The sequence below is a fragment of the Chrysemys picta genome, chromosome 2, assembly GCF_011386835.1.
Source record: "Chrysemys picta bellii isolate R12L10 chromosome 2, ASM1138683v2, whole genome shotgun sequence".
Lineage (NCBI taxonomy): Eukaryota > Metazoa > Chordata > Testudines > Emydidae > Chrysemys > Chrysemys picta.
The window spans coordinates 104,460,741-104,488,374 of record NC_088792.1 but is presented as its reverse complement, the minus strand read 5'-3'; the positions used below and the strand labels follow the sequence as shown (position 1 = coordinate 104,488,374).

At 40.2% G+C, this 27,634-nt stretch overlaps 1 long non-coding RNA gene across 1 annotated transcript in view; it reads left to right on the top strand.

Annotated features, from left to right (window-relative positions):
- The window catches only part of LOC135981109 (uncharacterized), a 136,673-nt gene extending 111,883 nt beyond the window's left edge, over positions 1-24,790 (top strand). Inside the window, exons 2-3 of the long non-coding RNA XR_010598071.1 lie at positions 21,390-21,570; positions 22,955-24,790. This is a non-coding gene — a long non-coding RNA (uncharacterized LOC135981109). The remainder of the gene's footprint in view (positions 1-21,389; positions 21,571-22,954) is intronic.
- The last annotated feature ends 2,844 nt before the right edge of the window (positions 24,791-27,634 follow it).

Genomic DNA, 27,634 nt, shown 5'->3' with positions numbered 1-27,634 from the left:
GGGAAAGCTGTATGATTAGCTGCGAGGCGTTGAGAGCGGCCACAACTGCAGCGATGGTCGCAGCGTGCTCCATGCTCGCAGTGCTGTGGCGTCCGCGCTGTCAATGACTGGAAAAGTGTGTGAACTGATTTCCCACCGGCGCTTTCAGGGAGGGAGGGCGGGAGTGATGGACGGATGACGACTGTTACCCAAAAGCACCCTGGACACATTTTGTTACCCAGAAGGCTTTTGCGGCTACACCCAGAATTCCAATGGGCAGAGGGGACTGCGGGAACTGTGGGATAGCTGACCGCAGTGCACCGCTTCGAATGTCGACGCTTTCACCGTTAGTGTGGACTCACAAAGTCGAATTACTGTCCTTAGTGTGGACACACACGTTCTACTTTGCAATATCGATTCCAAAAATTCGATGCAAGTACAATAGAACTACTCTCGTAGTGTAGACAAGGCCTGAGAGATCAGTTATAGAGTGGTCACTTTGTGAACACTATACTGCATATATCATTGTGAGCTTTGGTTGCAGTAGGTGTGACTCTTGGAAAGACAGACTAGTACCCTTTTTGTGTGTAGGTTTATCAGCCTGTCTGTCCAAACCAAAGCTTCCTCTCTTGCATTGGCAACTAGCTCTTTACATTTCCCTGAAGAATTATCCACAAGTGATTTTTAATTTCTCCTTGCAGTTTCCTTTTCTCTTTCTACTAGAGGTTCTTGGCATTGCTGAATGCACCCTTCTTTTCTCCAAGTCCAATTTGACATCTGCTCTGTCTCCATGCTGGGGTTCAGAGAAGTTTCTCAATGAGTTACACTTCTCATAACGATGCATGTACTTCTCTTTGGTTTTCTCCCTGGCACACTGTACTTGTTTAAACTTTTGTCCACTTATGTCACAAATTTATTCTCTAGCATGGGAACTTCAGCCTTCTGTCTACCAAGCAATTATTGGATTGGGCTTAATTGACTCCACAGTAGACATTGCTCTGTAAAAAGATCATCCTGCCCTGAGGTATTTTTAGTGGTTTATGCGGCTCTTTCGTTAAACCTATCCATTCAATGAGGATATTATGGTATAGTAGTAGAGCTGGTCAGGAATTTTTTAATATAATGGTTTTTCATTGGAAAATGCTATTTGTTGAAAGCAAATCTTTTTGTGGAAACAAACCAGTTTCAGTGAATTTTTTGTTGGGAAATGTTTCTCAGATCCAGAATAGAATCTCTGGTAAAAGTGACACCAGGTTAGCCATTAGTCCAGTGGTTAGGGTACTTACCTGGTATGTGGAGAAGCCCAGATCTCTATTTTGCCACTTGTCCCAGATGAGTGCCTTAATCACCAGGCTATTCGCTATTCTGGGATGGGTCTCAATATATCTTGTTGGAGATGTTCCACTTTATATAAATAATTAAATATTCCAGAGCAGGGACTTGAACCTAGGTCTCTTACATTCCAGGTGAGAGGCCGAACTACTGGGATACAAAGTCTATTTCTCTTTCTGGCCAAATGAATACACAACAATTTAGCAGAGGAGGAGAAAATTATACTCAAGCTATTCACACATGTATAAGTGAAACTGCTATATTCTGTGTAAATTATAAACATGATTTCTATATCTACAATTGCTACACTTGTTTTTATCAAATCTATCAATCTCCTCAATGCCAATAACCCAAGTCTGTTGACAGTAAGATTTGGAGTAATTGTATTTGTCATAAACTTATAAATCTCACTGGGTACCGAAAAGAATTTGGCCATAACTTTAGCTTGTTCCAGTAGAGATGAAGTCATATATTGTGATTATCCTGAGCTTATATGAGTCAATTGGCAAGGGGTTTTTATTGGATATAGTTACTGTTTTGTTCTCTGTGTAGAAAAAATTCTTGCAGTTATCCTGTAAAGTGATTATCATCACTTTTTTCACTATGTGCCAAATCTTCAGCCTGAATTACACAGGCCTAAGGGACAGTGAAGTCCCTTATTCCTGACTTTTAAGGTTCCCCACCAGTATTGACAGATGATCAGAACAGTTAGTAAAGTATGCAAGAGGGCATGGTGCTCTTCTGTATTAATTCCAGGAATGCAGACTGTGGAATTGCAGAAAGGGGGAGAGGAATGTATGGAAATAAGCTCTCAACCCCCTTCATTGGGCTTCCACATAACCTACCATTCCCTCTCCACCCCACAGACTGGGAGAAAAGAAGAGCTGGGGAGTGAAGGAATAAGGGAAGGGGGTTGGCATGTGATGTGCTGTTCCCCCTACCTCTTATTGCCTGGATGATACCAGGAGATTTTTCTCCTGACAACTCCATTTTGTGATTTGCCATTTTGCCCTTTAATAATCTATTCAGTTGACAGTCAACCACAGCAAATTCTGCATCTGTCCCGTCCCCCCCATCCAGAGAGCCAGGAGACTCTGAATATCTGTAGGCAGGTTTTCTTTACATCATCCCCAAGGGCCCATGGTGTGTCTCTGGATATTATGTAGCTGCTGTGTGATAGCACTTTGGGGAGTTGCTGCCTCTGAACAATTCCAGTCATGCTTCAGGTATACTTGGTCCTATCTTAGAATGGAGGACTGGACTAGATAACCTCATGAGGTCCCTTCCAGTCCTACATTTTTATGACTCATAGCTGTAGGGTCCGGCTCAGCCACCATATGCCAACTGACTTCATGAACACCTCAGAGTTCTGGATAGCCACACTTGCCATTTTATATGTATTGATAGTACAGCTGTTCGAAAATTTTCTGACAGAATAGTTTTCCGTTGGAAAATGCTGATTTGATGAAATTGAAACATTGTGTGGGAATGTTATAGATTCTGTCAGAATTTTCAATGAAAAATTATTGGAGTACTGTGCGTTGATAAAGTTGAAGAGCTTTGCTTTGAATGTATTGACTTAACCTTTATATTATATTAATGTCATTACATTATAAATTATAACATAATATAAAAGTCAAAGGATGAAGTCCGAATGAAGCACTTTAAGGTCATTTTGATGTTTCTTTAAAAAAAATTGATTTGTAGAAAATCTGAAATGTCAACTTCTCATTTCGATTTGGAGTTAAAGGAAATGTTGGAATTTCCCGCAGAAAGATTTGCCCAATTTTAATTGATAGGTGAATGTGAAGAAGTTAAAAGTTCCCATAGGTGCTCTGTAGCAATAGATTTCAAAACACTTTACAAAGAGTCAAAGCAGCATTATTCCCACTTTACGGAGGAGAAAACTGAGGTACCAGATGCAAAATGACATGCCCCAGCTCGTACAATAGGTCATTGAATCATGGAAGGAAATTAATGTGGGATCCCGATTTCTAGTCAAATGTTCTATCCAATGTACCACAATGCCTTGAAAGATGTGACAAACAAAATATGAGACACTTAGGCATTTATTACATAAATAATCATGTCTGCAGGATGTTCTTAAGCATCATATTAATTCCTTCTGCACAGTCAGTTTTTATTACAACATTCTCGCCCTCGCTCTCTATTTGCAAGGAGTTCAAGCAGAGTTGGTCAAACTATTAATTTAGCTAACAGATCTAGCACTTTTTTCTGTTTGTGAAATATCTGCATAGAGGCAGTGATTTTTATAAAATTGTTCTTTTTTCCCCGCTAGTTGTTTCAGGTATAGGTTCTGCCACCATATTTGAGCCTTGTGATGATGTGTGCCAGGCCTTTGTAGTCCCCTGTTGGAGGCCCCACTGCTCTGCTGCACTCCACCCCAGGAAGCAGCTTTTTGAGCGGAAAAAAGCAGCAGGTGTTGGACCTCCAGGCTTTCTTAGAGAGGCATCCCAGAAGCAGCCATTTTTGGAACCATTGAGATCTGATCCTTCAGAAACTAGAAGGGCTAGGGACCGGCCACAGCCAATCAAGGTCAGCAAGTCACTTCCTGGCTGGAGCCAGAGGAGTGAGGAGGGATGATCCCTAGACTAGGGCCAGAGGAACAATACTAGGCCAGGTTCCATTGCTGGTCACACTCAGTGGCAGGACCCCAGAAGGAACTCTGCTGATTTAACTCCAGAGACGGAATTTAGCCCCAAAAGTTGAGAGCTTATTTTGTTTCTAATTAGCTCTGAAGGGCAACAAACTGCTTGTATTTTGAATTCGTTGTACCCTGGAAGGGATTTTGGACTGTGTGCCCAGGCTGGAGGGCTGAGCCACAGAAGACTCTAAGGAAGGCAGACGGCCTGCAGGGGGCACTGGTAGCTGAAGAGAATGGCAGCATTGTGTTTAAAGGGTGAGTGCAACCCACCAGAATATGGCATCAGAAGTGGGGTTTGACGTCCCTTCCTGTTAAGGAGCGATGACGACACGGAGAAATGCTTATGCCTGTAAAGTATGAAATATCTGATATCCTGGATCTGCAGATGGAGCACCAGTGATGACTCCAGGAGCACTAAGGCTTGGCAGGGAGACTGGCCAACACCATCTGCATAGACCCAGCCATCACAGACACCAAAGGGAAAGGAATCAGACAGCCCCACCAAGGGTGTGCAGGTATTGTGGACTAGAGGGGCATGCAAGTTGGGTTTGCCCCAGGAGATCACTGGCTGGTGCAGAATACTGAGGCACCTGGAGAGGTCCACGTGATAAAGAGTGCCTACTGTCAGATCCTCTGATGCCCATTGAGGAGACTGATAAAACACTAGGACCAGGGATAATGTATTTAAGTGGGGCACCTAAAGAGATCTGGCTTGGCAAGGACTTTGTACTGCAACAGAGGGGACCTCACTATAAGGGTGTAAGAAATGGTGTATCAAGGCAAACCTGAGCTGGAGCTCAACCAGAGGTTTTCCCCATCCTCCTTGTTTATCAATGATGCAGCAATGTCTTCTTTAGCCATAGGGCAGAAGAACCTCAGAAGTTTGAAGAGCTGGATGCAGGAGCCAAAAAAAAATTAATTTAGAAGAATCCAGCACTTGGGGTGGGTGGGGAGAAACCATGGGCCCGAAGGTAAGGAAACTCTGGGTCCCAAAGTTCCCAGGGAATGTGGGGCAAGAATACAAATGAGATGGTGGAGCAGATATTCAGTTTGCAGCCGTAAATGTGGGCTTTCCTGGCACAATTATTGGAACAAGGGAAGCAAGCCCAGTGACTATACAATAGGCCTATCTGGTTAATGGCAGATAGCAAGAAAAAATATGTAGGTGTCAGATGGAGGAGCTGACTGAAACACTTAAAGGGAATCTTCTTCAGAAGAAAACCCGGGTTAGCGCTTAAGAGGCCCAACAGTCAAGGGTGCAGCTCCAGAACCTGAATGGGCAGAAGATATTTAAAATATTCCAAGTATTGGCTGGGATACCTGAACAAGGTGTCAAATGCCAGACAGTGTGACTGGGAGGGACCAGTCATGGCAGCATCCAATACACAGAGCCAGGGAGCCCCAATTTTAGAAGTGACTCAGGGCTTAGAGGTTGGGGTAGCTCAAATTGAAGAGAGTCAAAGCAATAGTATGACTGGGGATGATCGGTTTAGGAAAGCAAATATAGACTCAAGACCATTAGGAGATATGATGGTGTCGGAATATAGATATTCCCTCTTTGGTTTAGAGGCAAGAGTAGCATGCCTGGAACAGGTATAGGATTGAGGGCTTGTCTATACTGGCACGCTAAATAGGCACCACAGCGATCGATGCAGCGGTGTCAATTTAGCCAGTCTGATGAAGACACACTAAGTCGATGGCAGAGCACTCTTCTGTCAACTTCAGTGCTCCATTTTCTCAAGAGGCAGAAGGTTAGTTGGAGAGAGAGCATCTCCCGTTGACATAGCATGGTGTAGACACCATGTTAGGTTGATGTAAGCTACATCACTCGGTATGTGTGTGTGATTTTTTTCACACCTCTGAGTGACATAATTTACATCGACTTAAGCAGCAGTGTAGACCAGGCCTCAGAATCCAAGAAGTGGCAGGCCGATGGGCCACTGGGCAGCTAAGGGAAAGAGGGAACATTGAGGTAAAACACAGCAAGAACCTTTATGTTTTGGGCCCTAGAAGAAGAGACTGGGGCTAGGAGATTGCTCCTCTTGCTGTGTTTTACCTCAGTGTTCATGATTGAGACATTCCAGATTTATATGCAAGGGGGCTGGATGTAGAGCAATTTCACTGGCGGGAAATGGCTTCCCCTTAGTTGGACACAGCACAAGGTTGCTGGCATCTATGACATCTTTCTGGTCTTATCTGTTTATCCAAACATTTCTAAAGAAGGCAGTTTGAGTGGGGAAGATTTCTCCATCTCTCCTTCACTCTCTCTTTAAAGGTTTGTGTGAGAAAGGGAAGGTTAGTTACTGCAATTGCCTTTGTAACATTTCTTGCATTGTGATTAGAGAGTTGAGACAGGCAAAATATAAATAGAAAAATTCATTTAAATTACAAACCTGCCTACTTATTTTTGTCCCCATAAACACGTTTTAACATAATGTTCTCTTGGAAAATTGAACATATAAATCATGTTTGGCTTCACTGAATCTATCCTCTGATTTTATATACATCATCTTACATTATAGCACCAAATGAATTAATATTTTTGACAGAAAAGCTTGGACTACTCAGAGTCAATGCAGACATTCCTTTCCCTGGCTCATATTTAAGAGTGAGTCTTTGGTTGTCAGAGAAAGAAAAATGTGAACTATTATTTAATTTGACTAGGAGCATCAGAATATTTCACATAAAGAAATACATTAAGAACATTCTCAGCCGCTGCACTCTTTTGTGAGGTAGCAAAATGAATAATCACATTCTTGTTCCAGAATTTCTTAGGCATCCTTTTAATCCTTTCTGATATGTTGGGAATAACAGTGCTTCTCAAGATACATGATGATCCTATACTGAGGAAAATATAAGGCAATATATTATTTCATTTTATATCTGAGAGGCAGCTCCTATTGAAGTAAATGGAAATTTTGCTACTGACTTTAGTTGAATCATGTTTAGTCCCATGATCAAGAGGGTTTTTTTGTTTGTAATATGAAAACCGTAACCTATTGTAAGAGTCTGATACCGGAACCTTTATTTTTTGTCCATGGTCCAAATGGAATCTGATCACATTTACTGTCATGCTCCATTTACTTCAAGGAACTGCTCCCCATTTAGATCAGTGTAAAAAGATCTATAGGACCCAGAGCCCGGACTATGGGATTATTTGTGGAACTACTTGCCATGAGTCAGAATTACTCATGACACAAGTTGGGTGAGGTAATATATTTTATTGGACCAACTTCTGTTGTGAAAGAGACAAGGTCAGATCAGAAGAGCTCTGTCTCTCTCACCAACAGAAATTGGTCCAATAAAAGAAATTACCTCACTCATCTTGTGTCTCTAATATCCTCAGACCAACATGGCTACAAGGACACTGCATACAGGATTACTCATGTGAGTTATGGTTGCAGTATTGGACAACATGGCCTTCCCAACACACACAAGTTGCATTACATGAACTATACAAATATAATTTAATCAGTGCAGTCTCCCCTCCCCCGAGTGTGGATTATACCGGTATAATGGTGCTTAAACAGGCATAACTGTGTCCACTGGTATGTACAGGAAAAGGAGTAAACTATGGCAGTAGAACCACATTCATACTGATTCCACTGCATCCCCAGTAGGGGTTGTACTAATATTACTGTATCAGTAAAAAAAATCACTCCCTAACCTACACAGTTATATTGATACAAAGGGCTTATCTACACTGGCAATTAACTGTGCTGCAACTTTCTCACTCGGGGGTGTGAAAAAACACCCCCCCCCCCCCGAGCACAGCAAGTTGCAGCGCTGTAAAGTGCCAGTGTAAACAGTGCCCCAGAGCTGGGAGCCGCGCTGATAGCTACGCCCCTCATGGAGGTGTTTTTTGGTTTTTTTTAGAGTGCTGCCTTGTGACCACACAAGGCTCATTAAAGCGCTGCCGCGGTAGCGCTTTAGTGTTGCCAGTGTAGACTACCCTAAGTGTAGACGAGGCCTAAGTATGGACCTGCTTATCTCTGTGGTTTCCAGCTTTTTTGCGGGGGGAGGGAAGGTTCTCCTGGGTTGGGATTGATGGATGGGTGCTTCTCCTACATCATGACTGGACACAGTTACTGCTGTCTTCCCCCCCTCTCCATTTTCTGTTTATTTTCTCCCCACCCCCTCTTCTTGTTTCCCTTTCTGGGTATTTTTCCTCTAATTCATTTTTGCTGTTTTACATGCCTTTTGCTGACTCTTCTCTTCCTTTCTCATAGCTACAGCCCCATTGCCCACCTTTCCTCCATTCAGTGGAAGGCCATTGAGAGCAGGGCAGACCCAAAGCTGAGCTAAGAGCCATGGGATAAGTAAAGAAGAGGTTGGTCTGGTGGACTCCTAGATCAGCTGGCACCCTTTTATTTGTGAACTGCTCCTGCAGCCAGCTACATTAGGGGCCACAGTGGCAGCAATGAAGGAAAGTGGGTGGCTGAAGAGAGCCACACATTTATGTGTGTGTGCATGTGTGTAATCCTTAGTCAACAGGGTTTCCATTTAACTTTCTAAAAATGTTCACCTTTGGCCAAACATGGAAAATTTCAACCCCAAAAGTATATTTTTCTGACAGTTATGAGCATATGAAAATACAAGAGTTATAATGGAAAGCATTTTAAACCTTAACTATACCATTAGCTGCTAGTGAAAGACACTGTATAACAAAAATGGCGGATAGATGATAACTGGAAATAGGTATAAATCAAAAGCTGATATCTTAATACCTTAAACTCTGGGAAAGTTTGAATCCAGATACAAAATATATTTTCATGGGCCCATCTCCAATAACATTTTGGCTGATTGATTTTCTGATTTTAATTCTCACAACGCCCCCCCCCTCCCCGTCTGCACACACCCAATTATTTTCGAAACGTGTAAAGGGAAATAAATAAAAGTATTTGTTTGGAAAGAAGCATGGGATTTGGCCCATAGCATCTAAACAATGCCACATGGTGTACATAAAAGAGAATGGAAAAAAACATTTTAATGACAGATTGTAGCTACAATACTGCCAGACACTAAAATATGAACCATTGTTATATTCCTAGAAAAAATATAAAAAAGAAAATAAGTTTTTCAAGACGGTGTCTAATCTTTCTCTCTTCTTGCACCGCTGCTTCACTGAATCTGCAGCATTATATCCAGTATTTTCATAAGTCAAGATTTTTGTTTTTGCACAGTTTAGCATATATTCAAATTTCTTAGCCAAATTCTTCTCTGTTCCAAGAATGGGCTTGCACTAGCAAAAATGGGAGCAGAATTTCACCTCTTGAATATTAAAATTTAATAGAGGGGTTCGTGCATTATTTTATGTTTAAAATTAAATACTGTATTTAGCACAAAGTCCTTTCTATTAGCACTTTTAGGAACAGCCTTGCCAGACTGTCACTTCATAGTATACTTTTTGATTAAAGGTATTATTTTTCTGCTGTCTTTATGAAATTTAGTTTTGAAATAGATATTCCTGAACAAATATGCATCAAAAATGGCCTCTTGCTTATTCCTGTTAGACACTTACAGGAGGTGTTTCCCAACTCTGTCAGACATTTTGTTGGCCCTCTCAGCAGTGAACCTGGTTCTTCCAGCTGCGCCTCATCCCTCCGACATTTTTCCCTGGCTGCTCCCATCTCCCTAAGGAATTTTCCCCCAGTCCTTCCATCTGCTTCCCCAGAATAATGTTTCCTTGGCATTAACAGACATTCCTCTAATCCTCTTGTTCCATATTCTAGACACTTTGTAATATTGGGAAAATTGCCGGAGTAATCAAATGTCTGGCATAATGCTGTCCAACCTATTGAGGCAACTTTTGCATATTCCAAGATTTTTACTTGACAAGAACAGCCATCAAAAACAGTAGAAGAGGAAAACTCCAAGTGCTGCATGTAACTTTTAATTTTGGATTGGCCCTTTGCTGGTCTTAGAGAGAGTGTGCGTGTGTGTGTGTGTAAGGGGGAGAGGAGATAAGGAAGGGAAAATACAAGGGGTTTTGAGCATACTCAGCTGAGGTGAAAAGCCTGAGTTTTAGAGGTGTTGAGTGCTTGCAGCTCACACTGAGTTCATTGGGAGCTGTGGGTGATCAGCTCTACTGAAAAGCATCTTAAGCACATTCTTAAATCTATCCCTATTCAGCAGCAGCAGCACTTGCTTTGCTGAAAAGGGGTAGACTTAAAAGTGCAATGAAGGACTGTTGGAGTCAATGAGACTTAAGCATGGGCTTAAGTGATTTGCTAAACCATCACCTAGGATTTTAGCAATGCCAAGTGGCCCCTAACCCCTTGTGATAACATCACAAATACAATGACATTTCCCTAGTTGACCTGACATACCAAAAGCTGTTGCTGGGACAAGCTGGAGGATGGAGATTGTAAATGTTTTATTTAAATACACACATCTTTCCCAAGATCTCAACTGTTTACTTTTAGGGATGTATAGCTATCCTCTTCCGCACTGCCTTTGCCTCAGTGAAGTGAGAAGGCCACCCTTTAGAGCTCTGTTCATTTTAAATGAGGTGTGAACTATTGGGGCAATGTTAAATGCTACCTTAGAGTCAATTTCTTTCTCTCTATTTCTTTTAAAAAACAAACAAAGAAAAACAAAATGTGAAAAACTATGGTAAATGCAATATTAAAGTTACCCATTAAGATACAGCAAAGCCAGGAAATATAGGAGTTAAGTTTCTCATAGTAGCACAAGGAGATCATCAGGATGAACAGCATCAGCCCAGGCCAGTGGAACTTTCCTGATATTGGGCTGATTTCATGAGTCTGAGTAGAAACTGTACACACCTGCAAATGATGATCTCAAATAAGGAATAATAAATCTAAGAAAATCATAGACCACTTGTAGGCAATTCATGAAAAGAAAATGATGTTAAATTCATCAAATGGAATTTCTTTAAATTGATGACTCAGTTTGATTTCAAACAGGATTTGCTTAAGCTCATATCAATCTTCATAATCACACTAACAAATACTGATGATCGTGCTTTTCTCCTTTTGGAAACAAATTAACTGCCTTTAACCAATGCACAGACCTTTATGATATTTTTTTTCTGAACCAAAGCCAGATTATAAGCCATTTACTTCCTCCCTTGCCCATTAGCAAGCATGCCAAAGATTAGCAAGGTCTGGACTAAATTTCCTCTTGCAAATGATATCTTTTAGAGGGGTCTTCCTTTCTCAGGGACATTTTCAGTTGCCCGGTTCCTACTAGTTTGACAATTAACATCCACGCTGGTCTAATGAATCCCTCTTTCCCTTTGGCCAGACCATTTACCTACTGCCTATTTCATTCATTAATAAAATGTTCATTGATCTAGGCAGTTTCATTCTCAATAAATATTTTTGTTAGAAGTGCTGTGGTAGAAATCCCCTCTTCTGAAGAAAGTGTATATAATTGCACAGTTGTCCAGATTCATTATTGGGATTTTTCTTCTATTGCTGTAGCATTGAGCAGAAGCTAATTCTAAAGAGAAATACTGAAGTCGATGGGCTAATGAACAGACCTGGAATGGAAAAAAACCCCATGTTTTGGTGTTTTTTTGTTCATGACTCAACATTTCCTAGTTCTGGCCTGACTGGAAAGGAAATTGCCAAAATCTAGTGATAAAATTCTGTTCTTGTGCTATTTGCAGCCTGTCTGGAAACAGGAAGTACCAAAACTTTGACATGACTTCCTGTCCTTGCAAGATTTCCAACCTAATTTTCCAGAATAGATTCTGGTAGTTCAAATAAACAGCTAGCATTCTGAGTGCTTATTTGACCCAAAACTCCAGACTTCACCCAGAAGGGTCGCTCAGCAGTGGTAATAAATTACTTGGTTGGATTTTCATTTTAAAAAGGCAAAGAAGATGATTAATAAAAAAGAACTTTTAACTTTTCGTATTAATTTATGAATCTGGCACCAGTTGCCCTTTTAAGTGTTCCAAAGACTTTATTTACATAAAAAGGTACTGTGTGTGATTTTTGTGAGCTTAAAAAATAACATCTTTTTTTAAAGAGTTGAATAGCAAAAAAATAGAAAACAATAAACATCTGCATATCAAAATGAATATTTTCTTAGCTTTTAAGAGTGAAAAGTTCAATTTATTTCATGTAGCTTTAATTATATGAGACACAACCATCAGGATATGTGGGTTTTTCTTAGCATGAACATCAGATTATAATTTGTCTGCTGCCAGAAAAAAACTGTGCTGAGAAACAGATGGTTTTAAAAGTATATCGCTTGTTTTAATAAATATTCAGTATTATATAGTACAGTGCATATACAAACATATTATATAGTGCTGCAAATTTACCCACTTCTTGCAGCACAGTTCTCGGTGAGACAGGAAGAGAGAGTTTCTGCAGATGTGCGTTTTACTTGGCAAACAAGCAGAGAGGGTCTGTTCTTGGTAGAGGAGACATGATAGCCCAACATGAGAAAGGGAGGAAATGAGAAGAGGATTGGGAAGTGCTTGGAGTTGTGGATGTGTCAGGGGAAATTAAAAAACAGATATAGAAGGGGCCTTCTGTGTGATGGTGAGGTAAGAGATGAAAGGATAATGGAAAGATCCAAGGAGGAGGCAGTATGGTCAGAAATTTGGAAGGGGAAGATGATTTTTAGCAGAGGCATTGTAAATAGACTCAATGGGAACACTGAGATGAAGGGAGGTCAGATAGGAGAAGGTTACAGTAATCAATGCAAGAAAGATACCAGGGCAGGGAAGACAGTGAGGAAATAGTAAGCTACGAAGATATTAAGAGAAAGAAGTAACAGCACTTAGTGTGGGACTGGGTATGTAGGTTAAAGGAGAGAAAAATGACAGGTCTGGGAGACTGGGAAGGATAGGGGAGATAGAGAAGGAAGGAGGAGATGGATTAAGAAGGAAAATGAAAAGTCCAGAAGAAGAGATGTCTGATGAGCAGTTTGAGATGCAAGACTAAATGTAGGTATTGAGGTAGAGTTGGGAAACAAGTGTTCGGTAAAGTCAGGGAAGGAGGAAATAGGTCACTGAGAGAGAGTGAAGAAGAAAAAATCAAAAACAGAACCCTGAGGAATATCAACAAGACAAGAGAGCGAGGAGACAATGAGGAACCACTAGAAATATAGAAGGAATGATCATCAAGGAAATATAGGAGAAAGTAAAGTGGAGAGAGAGGATTGTCATTGTTGAAGTGCAGAGGTTGGAATGTACATTTGATGTGCTTCAGGTCAGAGCTGCAGCAGAAGAAGTCAAAGCAGTGAGAGTATATAGCATGTTCCAGGATTTTGAAGAAAAAGGGGAAATAAGATGGTAGCCAAAGAGGAAAACTGTATCAAAGAGAGGAAACATAATTTTGTTTGCAGGAAGAGAGAAAGGAGCCAGAGGAGAAAGCACAGTTTAAAGAAAAGGGATTAAAAAGGGAATTGGAGGTCAGAAGGAATTGAGTCAAGGGCACAGATTGAAGCAGAAGGCTTGATTTTCCTTTTTCTTACACCAGTGTAAATCAGGATGTAAAACCAGCATAAATGAGAAAAGAATCAGGCTCAGAGAGTAGTTTTGAGACCAGAAATTGATGAGGAGGTGGTAGAATTAAGATTGAAAAGAGGTAGGAAAAAAGGAGGACACGAGACCTTGTTAAATATTGTCCATTTTGGCAGCCCTGGATACTGGAGCATTTGGTTTATCCAGAGACCAGGTACAGCACAATTGGCAACAGTACAAATAAGGTATGTCAACCCTAACCTGACAGGAACGCCTCTAAGTGTCAGAGAGTAATTTTATTCTCTATGCTCATTCAATAGTTGATCTCTCCAAGAAAACTACCAACAAAAGTGCCAATTATAATGGTGTTTTTAATAACAAATATTTTTCCATTGGGAACTGGACCCATTTCACACAGATCACCATGTATATTTCCTACAGTAAATGACTTTTCGTCATTGCATCCGTGGTCCAGATTTGAAATACCTTATTAGGGGTAAAAGGTCCAGCTAATAATCCCACTAGTTTTCCATTCCTCCCCAAACGGCAATATCTGAAGAGATTATGGGTTTCTAGCAGCAATTCTCTGAACCATTCTTCCAACCAGGGCAGAATGACTAAGGAGTTCAGGGGACAGCAGTTCTTATTGCTTCACCAGAAAGGTTCACATGCCTTTAGAGCCAGAAGAGAGCAGAGACCTGGCCATTCCACTTTGTGATCAGGGAGTACTCCTAGGGACATTAATTGGGCTAGTACCTAGTGCTCAAGATAGACTTAGATTAACATTGTGCCGGATTCCTACACTAGTGCACGGGTATCGGGCTGTGCATGCCCTCTTCCCAGACACTTTTGCAGGAGAAAGCAGATTTATTTTTCCATGCTGACTTTGCTTTGGGTATAACATCATCTTTGTAACTGGCACCAGATGGCCTGTTGTACACTTTGTTCCAGTAATATTTGTTGCTCACATTTCAACATGTGATATTCACTTGTCAATCTCATGTCTCCAACCCACAGGTTGCTTTCATATGCTGCTGCTGCTGCCCTTTTGTATTGAATTTTTCCTTCCTCTCCAATTAACACAGCAAAATACTGACTTCCATTACACCTCAACTATCTGAAACGTATCGTGTTTCACCCTAGGGCATGCTAATCCTAGGATTGTCATGCAAACCATTGTTATGGATCACATTGATATTGTTATTTAACAGTTAGAATAGGGAACTTTGAGTCTAAACTTTTGTAGTCTCTTTCCAGGCCTGCCGCTGATTTATTGTGAAATCTTGGAACCAATTGTCGTCCATTGACTTCAGCTGGAGTTATGCACATTCAGCTCTTCTGAAAATCGGGTAGTAAATTTCTCTGTGCTTTGGTTTACTCATCTGTAAAGTGGCTGTGCTAGTACTTACTTATCTCCTAAAGCTGCTGAGGAAGGGGGAAAAAGCTCAGCCTGTATTCAGTGCTTTACTGTACTGGGATTTCACCATATAGTCTATTGTAATGTATGTATGTGTTATTCTAAAACAGAAGGAAATTGAGCAAGGTGTCTTGACAAATACTGAATTCCACTGGAAGCGTGTTGAACATCTGAAATGTTTATAATGAGCTCATGTGCTAGAACGTGGGATTTGGGATCTATGCGTAGTACCATGTTAACGTGGGGACTGCGTTATAGCAAGGACTATTTTAAAATGAATTACAATTAAAGTAATTAAATTTGGGATCCATAGCCATGACGACGTTATATGCAAATTCACGCTATATAGACGCGCGTTCTAGCAAGGGTCCGGTGTAGTGCATAAGAACCTAAGGCCACGAGGGAGCAACAGCCAGAATCGTTGTGTTTAATAGAGTGGAACCAAGGTAGTATCTTCAAGTAACAAAAGCCGTTGGCAGATCTGTACTCACTGTTATAGTTTCTTTTGCAGAGGTTGGTGTGAGCATTTGTTTTTAATTCAGCCACATGGGTTCACACTCACTGAATTTCCCTTTAACAATAAGTGAAACAAACCCCAAATTCAGCAATAAAGCTTGGCCAGAAATAATCCTTTAAAAATAAAATTTCACATACAGTATGTGTCGGGTTGGATCACAGAACCCCCCTTGGGAGCTGCCACCTGATGTGCAAAAGACTACCTCTGCTCCTGTTTTCCCTGCCAGTTCAGGACTCCAGCACCCTGTCTTGCTGAGCCAGACACTCCTGTCTGCTGCAACACAGACCCAGGGTCTGAATCACTTGTCCCAAAGCTGCAAGTTTACCTGAAAACAGCTCACAGAAGTGTGCTTGTCTCTAGCACTCATATGCCCAACTCCCAATGGGGTCTAAACCCAAATAAATCCGTTTTACCCTTCATAAAGCTTATGCAGAGCAAACCCAGAAATTGTTCGCCCTCTATAACACTGATAGAGAGATATGCACAGTTGTTTGCTCCCCCAGGTATTAATACATACTCTGAGTAAATTACTAAATAAAAAGTGATTTTATTAAATACAGAAAATAGGATTTAAGTGGTTCCAAGTAGTAACAGACAGAACAAAGTAAGTCACCAAGCAAAATAAAATAAAATGCGCAAATCTATGTCTAATCAAACTAAATACAGATAAGTTCCTCACCAGTTCCAGAATGCTCCCTTTTACAGGCTAATCTCCTTTTAGCCTGGGTCCAGCAATCACTTACACCCCCTGTAGTTACTGTCGTTTGTTCCAGTTCCCTTCAAGTATCCTGTGGGGGTGGAGAGGCTCCTTCCTTAGCCAGCTCAAGGCAAAATGGAGGGGTCTCCCACGGGTTTAAATAGACTCTCTTGTGGGTGGAGACCTCCCTCCTATGCAAAGTCCAGCTCCAAGATGGAGTTCTGGAGTCACCTGGGCAAGTCACATGCCCCTGCATGACTCAGTCTTTACAGGCCGAAGCCATTATCCACATGGTATCTTGCATGTCTCCAGGAAGACTTCTTATGTGGATTGGAGCATTCCAAGATGCATTGTTCCCCAAGTGTTTCCTGATCAGGTACTTAACCTGGTGAATTCCTCCCTAAAGAAGCTGACCAAATGCCTCCCAAAGCTTACTTAGAAACCAAGCAAGCATACAGCCCATATTCTTAACCTCAAGTAGAAAATGATATATATGTACAAATAAGATGACTAGGTATAGTAGACCATAACCTTTACAGAGATATGTTACATGGTACAGGCAGCACAAAACATATTCCAGTTATATCATACATACATTTATAAACACCTCCCCATGAAGCCTTATGGAGTACGCTGTCACACACTAATATTCCATTTATCTTTTGTTTACTCTCAAGTTATGAGTTAGAACATACCAGCCAGCACAAACTGCTTCTAAGGCTCAATTGTCAGCTGTGCTGAGTGAGAAAAATTGGTTGTTGCCTTTTTCCTCCCTGAATCTGGTCTGGTTGGAGACCAAAATGACCCCCAGCATATAATAAAGCAGCTATCAGGCTACTCTAAATTAGGCTAACTGTAGCCAGTCACTATGCCAAACAAACATCTGGTTAAGTGCCATGCCTGCTGCCCTTGGCATGCGCCCATATGAAGCAGTGAAGGGGGAAAAGTGAATATTTTGGGTTTGTGCCATCCAAAGACTCTCCTGTCTCAGGGGCGAATGCTCAGCTACCATGCACTAGGATTGAGCCCCTAGATTACATTAAAATATTGTACCCATCGCAGTTACAAACTGAACGGTGTTTATAACCAATAAATCATTCCCTTAAGAAAATTTATTTTGCTTTGTATAAAATAAAAAAATTGTGGCTTGATCTTGATAGATCTTTTATGGGAACTACAGGCCAAATCCTTTGCTATGGGCCAAGTCAGTGGGTGACTGTATGCAAAGGAGGCTTTATACTCCCTCGATCCTGCTGCAGCCTCTGTGCAAATATTCCCCTGCACCAAGTTAGAGCAACAGGAGGCTTTTATTTTTTTAAAGATCATCCCTACATGTGTTTTTTAATTTTATTGAGGGTTCCTAGGCCATTAAAATGGCACCTAGGGCAGCCATTTTATTTGACTGAATTACATAGAGTCCATCTCTGAGAAAAAATAGCTTTAAAAATATTTCTGGCTGGTTTTCTGATTTCAGAGCAGGAGGGAAGGGAAGAATTGAAGAATGATCACTAAAGGGTTGGAACGACTACCATTTACATATGGAGGGATAGGGTTTATGTGGAGATCAGCCACCCCAAGCAGCTAAAGTGAACTGTTGCAGAGGCATGTGCTAGACAATACCTCGAGCTGCCCCTAATTTTGTGTGCTTGGACTTGTTGAACACAAAGCCTTGATCTTATTTTGCTAACATGGATCTTTTCCAAATAGGGTGTACTATGTAAACAAATGGGGGAACTGATGGAATAGACTGGATTTCGTATGATTGTGTTTATGTATGTGTTAATGGTAAATTCAAAATTTCATGTTATCTACAGTGGGCTTTTGCATGAGCACAGGAGTCCACCCATATTTATCCAGTTGCAGTACCAAGGCCCTACACCACAACATATTCCCTTTTGCCTGCTTTCTATGATGTTTCTCTCCGCAAAAATACTAGAATTTCTATTATAATGCTTCTAAATCTCTTACAAATTTCAAAGGAATAACTACCCATTAACAAAAACTAATTTCTAACATGAATGTATTACTTAGTAACCACAATACAATAAAGCAGCCATTTACATTGATTGTAAATGCAGTATACTCAGGAGCTAATACAATAATCAGCAAGCATCAGAGCCCACTCAGTCACAATAAGCAGAGGGATGTATTCTGTAGAAGCAATGGAGGTTCACTAGCTAGAGTAGAAATGCAGATGGAACTGTAAATGCAAAAGTAGCCATCCTTGTCTCTCTACACTATGTACTGAAGAGTAGTTTGACTTAAGTAATGGCACTGCACACCTAGCAATCACTGCACACCTAGCAATTTACTCTAAGAACTTCCAACAAAACTACAAAGGTTGTTCTGGAAACTGTTACATTAGTATAGATATGAATAGTTTTATGCGAGTATTAGCTAATTCAAGTTCATCACTACCTGTCTAGACTCTTATATTCATTCCCATTACCATAGGATCTCAGTGCCTCCACATGTGTAACAACAATATTTTTCTCATGGGTCATCCTAAAGGTCATCACACGACCTTAGAGAACAGTCTGACCAGACATGCCAAACCTCTGGAAAAAAACAGAGAAATTGGGCTTGTTTTTGACTTAATTGGCTTGTGAGTTGCTTGTTGGCTAGTTTTTGGCTTGTTGCTTGGTTGGCTTGTAGCTTGTTGCTTCATTTTTTTGTTTTTGTTTTTTATCAGCTCCTGGCAAGCAGAGGCAAGCAGGGGCAAGTCAGGAGTGCACAGCAGGCCCACCACAGTCCCAGACTGCATGCTGGGGGGATCTAGTCATATAGAGTGTTGGGGTACTTAGGGATTGGCTTGTTTTGACCTTGTTTTGAAATAGGATTAGCTTGATTTTTGGCTTATTATGAAAGTCGGGTTGCTTATTTACCACGTGAAAGTTGGCAACTGTGAGTCTGACCCTGTTTTGTGCAGGTATTTACACCTGTGCAAAGTGGGGGTAAAAGGCTACATAGAATGTTAGCATTTTATACCCACCTGTGCCCACTTCCCATAGTAGTAAATTAATACGTGGTGCAAGGCAGAGCAACATCATGCCATAATACCTCTCCTCACATCAGGATATAATGACAAATTGTATTGTGTCACATATAATTCAACAAACTAAATCTGGACAGGTCTATCCATTCACAGAAACTTCAGTCATAAAAATTATTGCAAGTTTGATGTATACTTACTGCTCGGTTTATTTAAGAGCAGCCGTGTGCTTTTATTTTAAAAATAAAATAAAACGGACTATAGCACAGCTTCAGAAGTTCTCAGCATTTCTTATCTAGTTAAAGGAACCAAGGCTCCATAATATGTACAGACAATTAAAGCTGGATCAATTGGATCCTATGCTTCCCAGCTCCTTTTATCTAAATTGAATGTCTTACTTGATCTTCAGTTGGGTCAATGGCTGCATCTAGCAGATATGTTCACACACACACACATATGTTAAAACAAACCTGCATATAGTTTTAGGGTCTGATTCTAATGTTACGCTGCTGAAAATCAAGAGTAACCTTATTGAAATCAATAAGGAGTCCGGTGGTACCTTAAAGACTAACAGATTTATTTGGGCATCTGAAGAAGTGAGTTTATTTTACCCACAAAAGCTTATGCCCAAATAAATCTGTTAGTCTTTAAGGTGCCACCGGACTCCTTGTTGTTTTTGTGGATACAGACTCACACGGCTGCCTCCTGATACTTACTGAAATCAGTGCAGTTATACCAGTATGAAATTGGTGTAAGTGAAAAGAGAAGCGGACCAAGTGGTTTTGTTTGTCATGGTGCATCTGTCATCCATATCTGCTCTACTTGGATCACAGTCTTAACTGTGTTGCTAAGACAACCAAAAACAATAGAAATTGGCAACCCTAGCACATGCTGTGTTTAAATTAGGCAATATCTGCCTAAAATGTATAACAGTTTTTTTTAAATATTACAATTAGATGGTTTTATAGAGTGGATTATATTCTTTTTCATTTAACTCTGGCAAACTGTTGAGGTAATCAGGGATGCAGCTATACTGTATTTATGCTATGAGGGACGACTAGCTGATTTCATTTGCAGCAGTATGTGAAAGCTGCAGAGAGAAGCTATGCTCAAGTTGAGAAGTTTGAGCTGGTAAATTGGAGGGAGAATAAATTGGAGTTTGAGCTGTGCAAGAACAGCAAGCAAAAGTCAAAGCCAGAGATGGCCATTTGGCAACCAGTTTTCTTAAGACTGACATTTACGGAAGAAAGCAAAGTAGGAGGAAGAATGTGTATTGAGAGATTGGGGGGGGGGGGGCATTTATTGCTCTACAAACATGGCTCAAATAGATCTGTGTCAAGGGGTGAGGAAGAGTAGTCTTTCCTGATTGAGTTTTGTCTGCTCTTGTTTGTTGAGATTCTTAAAGTGCTTGTGGAATTTTTTATATTGACCTGCAGTAGGGACCCCTGCATCTCGTGGCTGGGAAAAAATTGAAAGGGGACACTGGGTATGCTAAAAATGATGTACATCATTCCCTCTTCTCCCAAACAAGTGTTTGTTACACCCGTGCTCAAGAAATCATCTCTTTGCTCTAACAGTCTTGTCAATTATAACCCTGTCTCTAGATTTCATTTTTGAAAGAGATTATTGGGAAGGCCATTGCAAAGCAGCTTTGTTATTGATTGAAATTCTCAGGTTTGGCTGATTTTTTTCAGACTGATAGTTCATTGTGGAATATCCTCCAACAGGTTGCAAGCTGTATTTTAAGCCATCAATTTATTTGCTAAATATCCTCAAAACAATTGTGATTACTATAAATGTATTAGTTCCAATGTACTTGACACACATTTGTGAGCTTTCGATTACTGTATAGATTGAGAACAACTTATAGATTGTGAAAAGTTTGCAACAAGGATTGAACACTTAAAATTTTAGCTGTGTTGGTTAGCTGTGATAAGTCATGGTTTTCTATTGGTTCTCTGATTGGATATGCATAACTCTTATTATCAGGCACAGGGCTTGAAGAAGTCATTGGTGTATGCATCTCTTAGTGTAAGGTAGCAGCGTAGGGAGAAGGATCAAATAAACAAGACTGGAGGATATTTAAAATAGTGTTAGACATTTTCCTCTCAGTATCACTTAGGTTTTGCTCAAAACATCATTCCTAGAAAAAATAGGGTTCTGTAAGATTTCTTGGCTGGGTAAAGAATTTAAATTTAATTTTCTCTCATCATATTCATAATGTTACCAACCCCAGCCATTAACAAATCATGAGTTGGGTCCAAAAGATCATGACATTGACTGTAAAATTGTGACAGTTTTAAAATATGGTATTTTGTGGGTTCTTTTTATTTGCCTTTCAGATTTGGAGGATTTGGACTTCATGCTTTGAAGCTTTTCTCTGCAACCATAAGGGCAAGAAACTTTTTTTAAAATTACAGCTGGATTCTCACTAATCATGACTCCAGGAATAGGGGCATTTAGAAAAACACCTGCTATCACAAGACTCATGAACCCTCTGCACTGGTTGTGTCAATTTCCTATGTAAGTACTTGAGCATGCAGGCTTAATATTTACTAGGTGAGCCTTTAAGCAAGTGAAACTTGATCAGTTTCACGTTAATGAAAAACAGAAACAAAAAGGTGTGATTGGAGCAAATACTTATGACTTTATACTTTTGTGGCAGAATCTGGCTCCAGACTTTAGGTGAAACTCTGGAACCTAAGGGGGGAAAAAAGAATGGTACTAGGGCTTTAGTGGCCTTCAGTACAAGCAAGATATGAACCTCAGCTGTATTCTCAGCTGGGAATCATCTATTCTTCTGTGTTGATACTATTATCAGACAGGAGGTCATTGTGGTAATTAAAGCTGAGAAATATATAAACATGGGAAATTTATTACGTTTCATGTTTTATCTTTTGCAGACATTGTGCTGATAGGATACAAATGTCCCTAACAAGACATTGAAAACAATAGGAACATTTTGTATTTTAACCTTCTCAATTGCTTAGCTACTACTTGTTTTGATGAGAAGCTAGTTTCAGAAAGATGTGGGGACAAGTCAGAAAATAACTTAAGAAATATTTCTGTAGTTTTATTTCAGTAGTAACACAGGAAAAGTCATCACAGTTATTTCAGAGATGAAAGTATATGCCTCCACCAAATCATTTCAGCTCATTCTGTTTTAACTTCATAACACTAGGTATTTTGGATGGCATGAGATTTACTCTGTTATGTGCTGGGTATATAGTTGTAAATCCAGACTAACTTCACTGAAGTCAGTAGATTTACTCTGGATTTGCATTGGTGTAACTAAAAACAGAATTTGGTCCTTTGTCTTTATCATTGCCCCATATTCTATCAATTGATCTACAGAGGTGCTGGAAATGCCATGCTGTTGACTAATATTCCCTTTTGTAGACAGGTACAAATACAAGGCAGTACTTCTACTAAAATGTATATTAGTCAGCTTGTTGGAAGTTTGTGGGGAGTGTTTATGGTGTAATAAGTATAGATGGTAAAAGGCTCAACGTTTTTTTTTCTTTCTACTGTTCGTTATGACCTGTTCTATATATCTCTTATTTTGTTTTTGGCTAAACGTGGCCATTTGATACAAAATGACGAGATAAATATCCTAGTATAAATTAAATATAGCATTAATAAAAATAAATTCTAATTTGAGGAACAATTTGCTGCAGTGCATACATTTATAGATGCAGGAACTAGGGATGCAGGGGGTCCTGCAGCACCCCCTGACTTGAAGTGGTTTCCATTATATACAGGGTTCATAGTTTGGTTCAATGGCTCTCAGCACCCATACTATAAAAATTATTCCAGCACCCCTGCATAAATTGATATTTTAGAAAGAAAAAAAGGGAAGACAGAGCAAAACACATGACCCTTAACTTTTTTTTTTTTTTTTTTTTAGCATTGCCAGAGCAACATCTGAAAAGCATCTGAGCTTCCTTTTTCTAGAAACCACACACCCATCCCATTAGCAAAATGAAGTCTGGGAACATCCAAAAACACATGTCCACATGATTGTCTTCTTGACAAGAGAGAATGAGACAAAAGCAAGTTGAATGAAAACAAAATGTTCTTTGGATTGCTTGACAGAAGTTCGTTTTGTTGATTTCATTGCTATTACATTTGCCAAGCTCAAAGCAACATTCTTGTTATAGCTGCTAAGTTCACAAACTGAATGAAGATTTACTTTGTGATACCACACATGTTGATTAAATACACACGTGTATGTTATATCTTCCTGAATATCAAAGATATCTTACTTTATATGTTATTATCTGACCAATACCCGCATTTTTTGCATAATCAGGCAGTTTATTAATCAGGCCAGCACACATGTCACCTTTCTCCACTGCTTGTCTGTTATGAATAAAACTAGATAGAAGAAGATGGCTCTCTTCTCTGCAGCTGACTTTCTTATGGATATTGTCCAGTAGACCTTCAGTGTGCTCCAGAACTGAAGGAATCTGGAGTACAGAGTGGTGGACATTACAAACCTGGGGAACATAACCAATCATTTCGGTTAATGAGAATTGTACTGTACTGGTTTGCTAGGGCTGGCCAGAAAACAAGAATTCCATTTTGTGAAAAATTTCAAGGTTTTGACATTTGTATTTGTATAAGGAGGGAAAACCATAAGTCCTTTCAAAATCAAATTTTCCATGAAAAAGCAGGAAGGGGAGACACCACCACCACCACAGAATAGCCTACTGGTTAGGATACTCACTTGGGACATGGGAGACTTTGTCTGATTCAGAGCAAGAACTTGAACCAAGTTCTCCCACATTTCAGTTGAGGGTCTTCACCACCAGGCTGTAGACTCAGTCTCACTCTTATTCTGGCCTAGTAAATAATATATTCATACAAAATGGAACAGCTCCAACCGGAGAGGCTGTGTGTGTGTTGGGGGTGGGGGGGCAACTCTATAGCTTGGTAGCTAGGTCACTAATTCTGAAGCAGATAAACTTTCTCAAAGTTTTGTCGAAATTAGTATGTTTCCACAAAAAGTTTCCATTTTGATGTACTGGCATTTTCTGATTTTAAAAAACAAAACAAAAACTTTTCATCAAAAAATTCCCAAATCAGGTCTACTAGTTTTACCAGTTCATCTTAATTCCTGAAGCACACTGTGACCCAAGGTGCCTGGGGTAGCCCTCACTGAAAATGCCAAGATCAAGGCAGGCTGCAAATGGGAGAGCAGATTCTCCCAAAGACTGGTGGTTAACACTGAAGTTAAACTCTTCAATCAGTCACAAACTGTGCTTCTGATCCCCACACTGCTTATCAAGAAGCTAAAAAAGAAATCACATGGCCCCCTTTATTGCATTATATTTCTCTGGCTCCCAATCAGCAGTTCAGTAGAGTGAGAAGTTATTTAAAAAACTTTGCTCACTATGCAAAATGTTCTCGTGACCCCAAATGATCAGCCACATTACCAGGTCAATATTAGTTTGGCTCTTACCCAAAATACCATGCTGCTTGCCAATCTTTAGTGTCTAAAACTACAGGATTATTATAAAGTAAAAAGAAAGAACAAGAAGAGAGTTGTTAAATGGTAAAGCAATCAGTTTCATACAAAGCAACAGAGATTCCTGTGGCACCTTTAAGACTAACAGATGTATTGGAGCATCAGCTTTCGTGGGTGAATGCCCACTTCGTTGGATGCATGTCAGATTCATATAGAGACTTCAAAGTCCATCTATCAGGTTCTTAGCAGTATTGGTGAGTTTGCTGGCTTGAAAGTCCCTCTGGAACACATCCACAGCTTGGATGGGTCATTCAGTCCTTTGTTGAGAGCTTCCTTTGTAGAAAAGTATCAGAGGGGTAGCCGTGTTAGTCTGAATCTGTAAAAAGCAACAGAGGGTCCTGTGGCACCTTTGAGACTAACAGAAGTACTGGGAGCATAAGCTTTCGTGGGTAAGAACCTCACTTCTTGCATCTGAAGAAGTGAGGTTCTTACCCACGAAAGCTTATGCTCCCAGTACTTCTGTTAGTCTCAAAGGTGCCACAGGACCCTCTGTTGCTCTTTGTAGAAAAGTTACTCCAGAGGTAAGAAGCAGGAATGAAGATAAAATGGAGATGATGCAGCTATGCTTTATATTCCTTTTGCCATGTGGCTTGTACTTCCTGTGTCCCAAACACAAGCTTCCCAGCACACGTCATGGAAAAGCCTTAGAATTCTCTATCCAATAGCCCGCCCCTACATACCTTGCTGACTGATAAGGTGTATCCCCTGGCTCCTTTCAATGGGTTCTTTGTACAGCTGATGACCCTTGATGGGCCATTGAACAAGGTAGGCAGTGCTGATACCAATCTGTTTTGGGGTGTTACCCAGAAACACAGCACAAATTTTGAAATACACATATACCATACATATCCATAACTCACAATACAAAGGTGATACAAACATGTAAACAAGATCATCATACTTGGCAAATCATAACATTTTCACAGACATTTTACATGGCATATGTGGTCAGATTCATTGCAATTTTATAATATTGGTGTCAAAAATATCAAAAAATGTTCCACGTATTCCATACAGCATCACATATGTGAAAGCACTCTACTGAATATATGTAAGCCTAGTGGCTTGAAGCTATAGTGAGTAGGGAGCTTGCTGTTACCGTCTGTTGGTGAACAGGGGAAAAGTGGACAGAAGCTCCATAGGGAAGGAGCTGTTTACTGCCATCTATTGGTGAACAGGGGAAAATATGTCTATAGAGAAAGTTAATTTGCATAAACTTTCTACCCAGAACTCCTGCAGTGACACTTTTGGGACTTAACAGAACTATACACCAATTCTGAATTGGTTGGGTAGTGGGACTGAATGGAGAGAGACGTTCCTACCTTGTCGTAATGAGTGCATCCCTGATGGCAAGGACTCTGCTGAAGTGTCCTGTATGCTATTGCTCCCCTTCCACTGAAGATTTTGCAAATTGACACTGCATGAGTAACTTCGCAGCAAGAAGAAGCAGAGCAGTAATGCTGAGTGAACTCTGGTGAGACCCCCCCACACCTCTACCCAGCGCCAATAAAGCTGAAATCACTCTAGCTGGGTAAGTTGGTGGAGTCTCAGGACTGGCTCAAGTAGCACTTTGAAGGGACTGGATACAAGCCTTCCTGAGTACACCTGAGCACTTTGGACTATGCTACCCACTGACACCAAAGTAAGAGTGGGGTTTAGCAGATGGGGAAGGGGGAAGTGATGTGGTAAAGGGACATTGGCTTAGCAGACACTGGCATGTGGGAAACTGTTGCCCAAGTTACCGTGAGGGTGAGTGTTTTACTTATTATTCATTTATATATTTTGTTGTTTTATTTTACCAAGTTAATTCTGTAGCACAAAGTCTTACCTTGTTTCATATGCAGACTCAGCGCCTGCAAGTGGGGAAGTATTGCCTGTTAAGGGCGCCCAGGGAAGGTATTTAGTTTTTCTCAAATTTCTAACCCAGTGGCTTTTGTTAATTTTAAGAGGAACACCTATACATTTGAACCCAGATCTTGTTGCTGCCAAAAACACTTAGCAGAAGGGTTACATATATGTAATAAAACTTCCCTGAAAAAGTCATTAATTATGTCCTCTTTACACCAATCCTAAAGTTCTTTTTGATTTCCATGCTCCTTTGACTTGATCAATCATCCATTTCACTGGACCTGCTTTGCCACTAGGATTTTGAATCTAAAACTGGAAGTGACCTATTTTACAATTGGGATGGCAGAAATCTCACAAGAACAGGTACATTTTTGAGGTTTTCACTATTCAAGATAGCAAAGATTTTGTGATCTCTCAATTTCTACATTTTGGGGATACAGTTTTGCAAGATTTTGGCACTGTTAGACCTACAGCCTAACTTCTACAACTTCTCAAATCATAACTGTACATCTTTAAAAAATAATTTCCATTAAAGAACCAACACAGTCAACCAGCCCCCACCTAACAACAATTAAAAACCCTACCAAAACAAGACACTACTTTAACGACACTGGGGTTCGTTAAATAACAAACCAGTGAATGAGAAAGGAATAAAACTTGAATAAAAAAAACTGGAGAGCATCTCTGGTGAACTGCTGCACACAGCCATGTCGTGTTCCTCCATGGCACATCTCCAAATTCCCAAGTCACAACACAATCCCTTATGAGGGAGCATCTCCAAATCACAATCTTTCATAAAAATATCTCTACATCTTCCCTCTTAAAGAAAAACAAATTAACTCTTGTATACATATATGTAAACTGTCTAATACAGACATTAAATTCTCAACCCATCTAGTACATATCCATAAACCCAATGTATCAACTACCTAGAGAGGAGAGGTTACCAACCCATTACTCTTGAGTGAGTCTTTACCAAAAACTTCCTTAAATACCCCAGGCAGAGTAGTAAATCTCTGAGTCAGGACATTTAATCTCCCGATCTGATCTTCTCAGTATCAGCCTTTCATTAGAGTCTGAGTTGTTCTCTTGTTCCTTGACAGTTTCTCGTTTGTGTATTGATGACAAAGGCTCAGAATCCACCTCAGATGTCAATGTGTTGGAACTTTCTGGGATTACTCATAGATCCCTTTGATTATGTCAAAATAT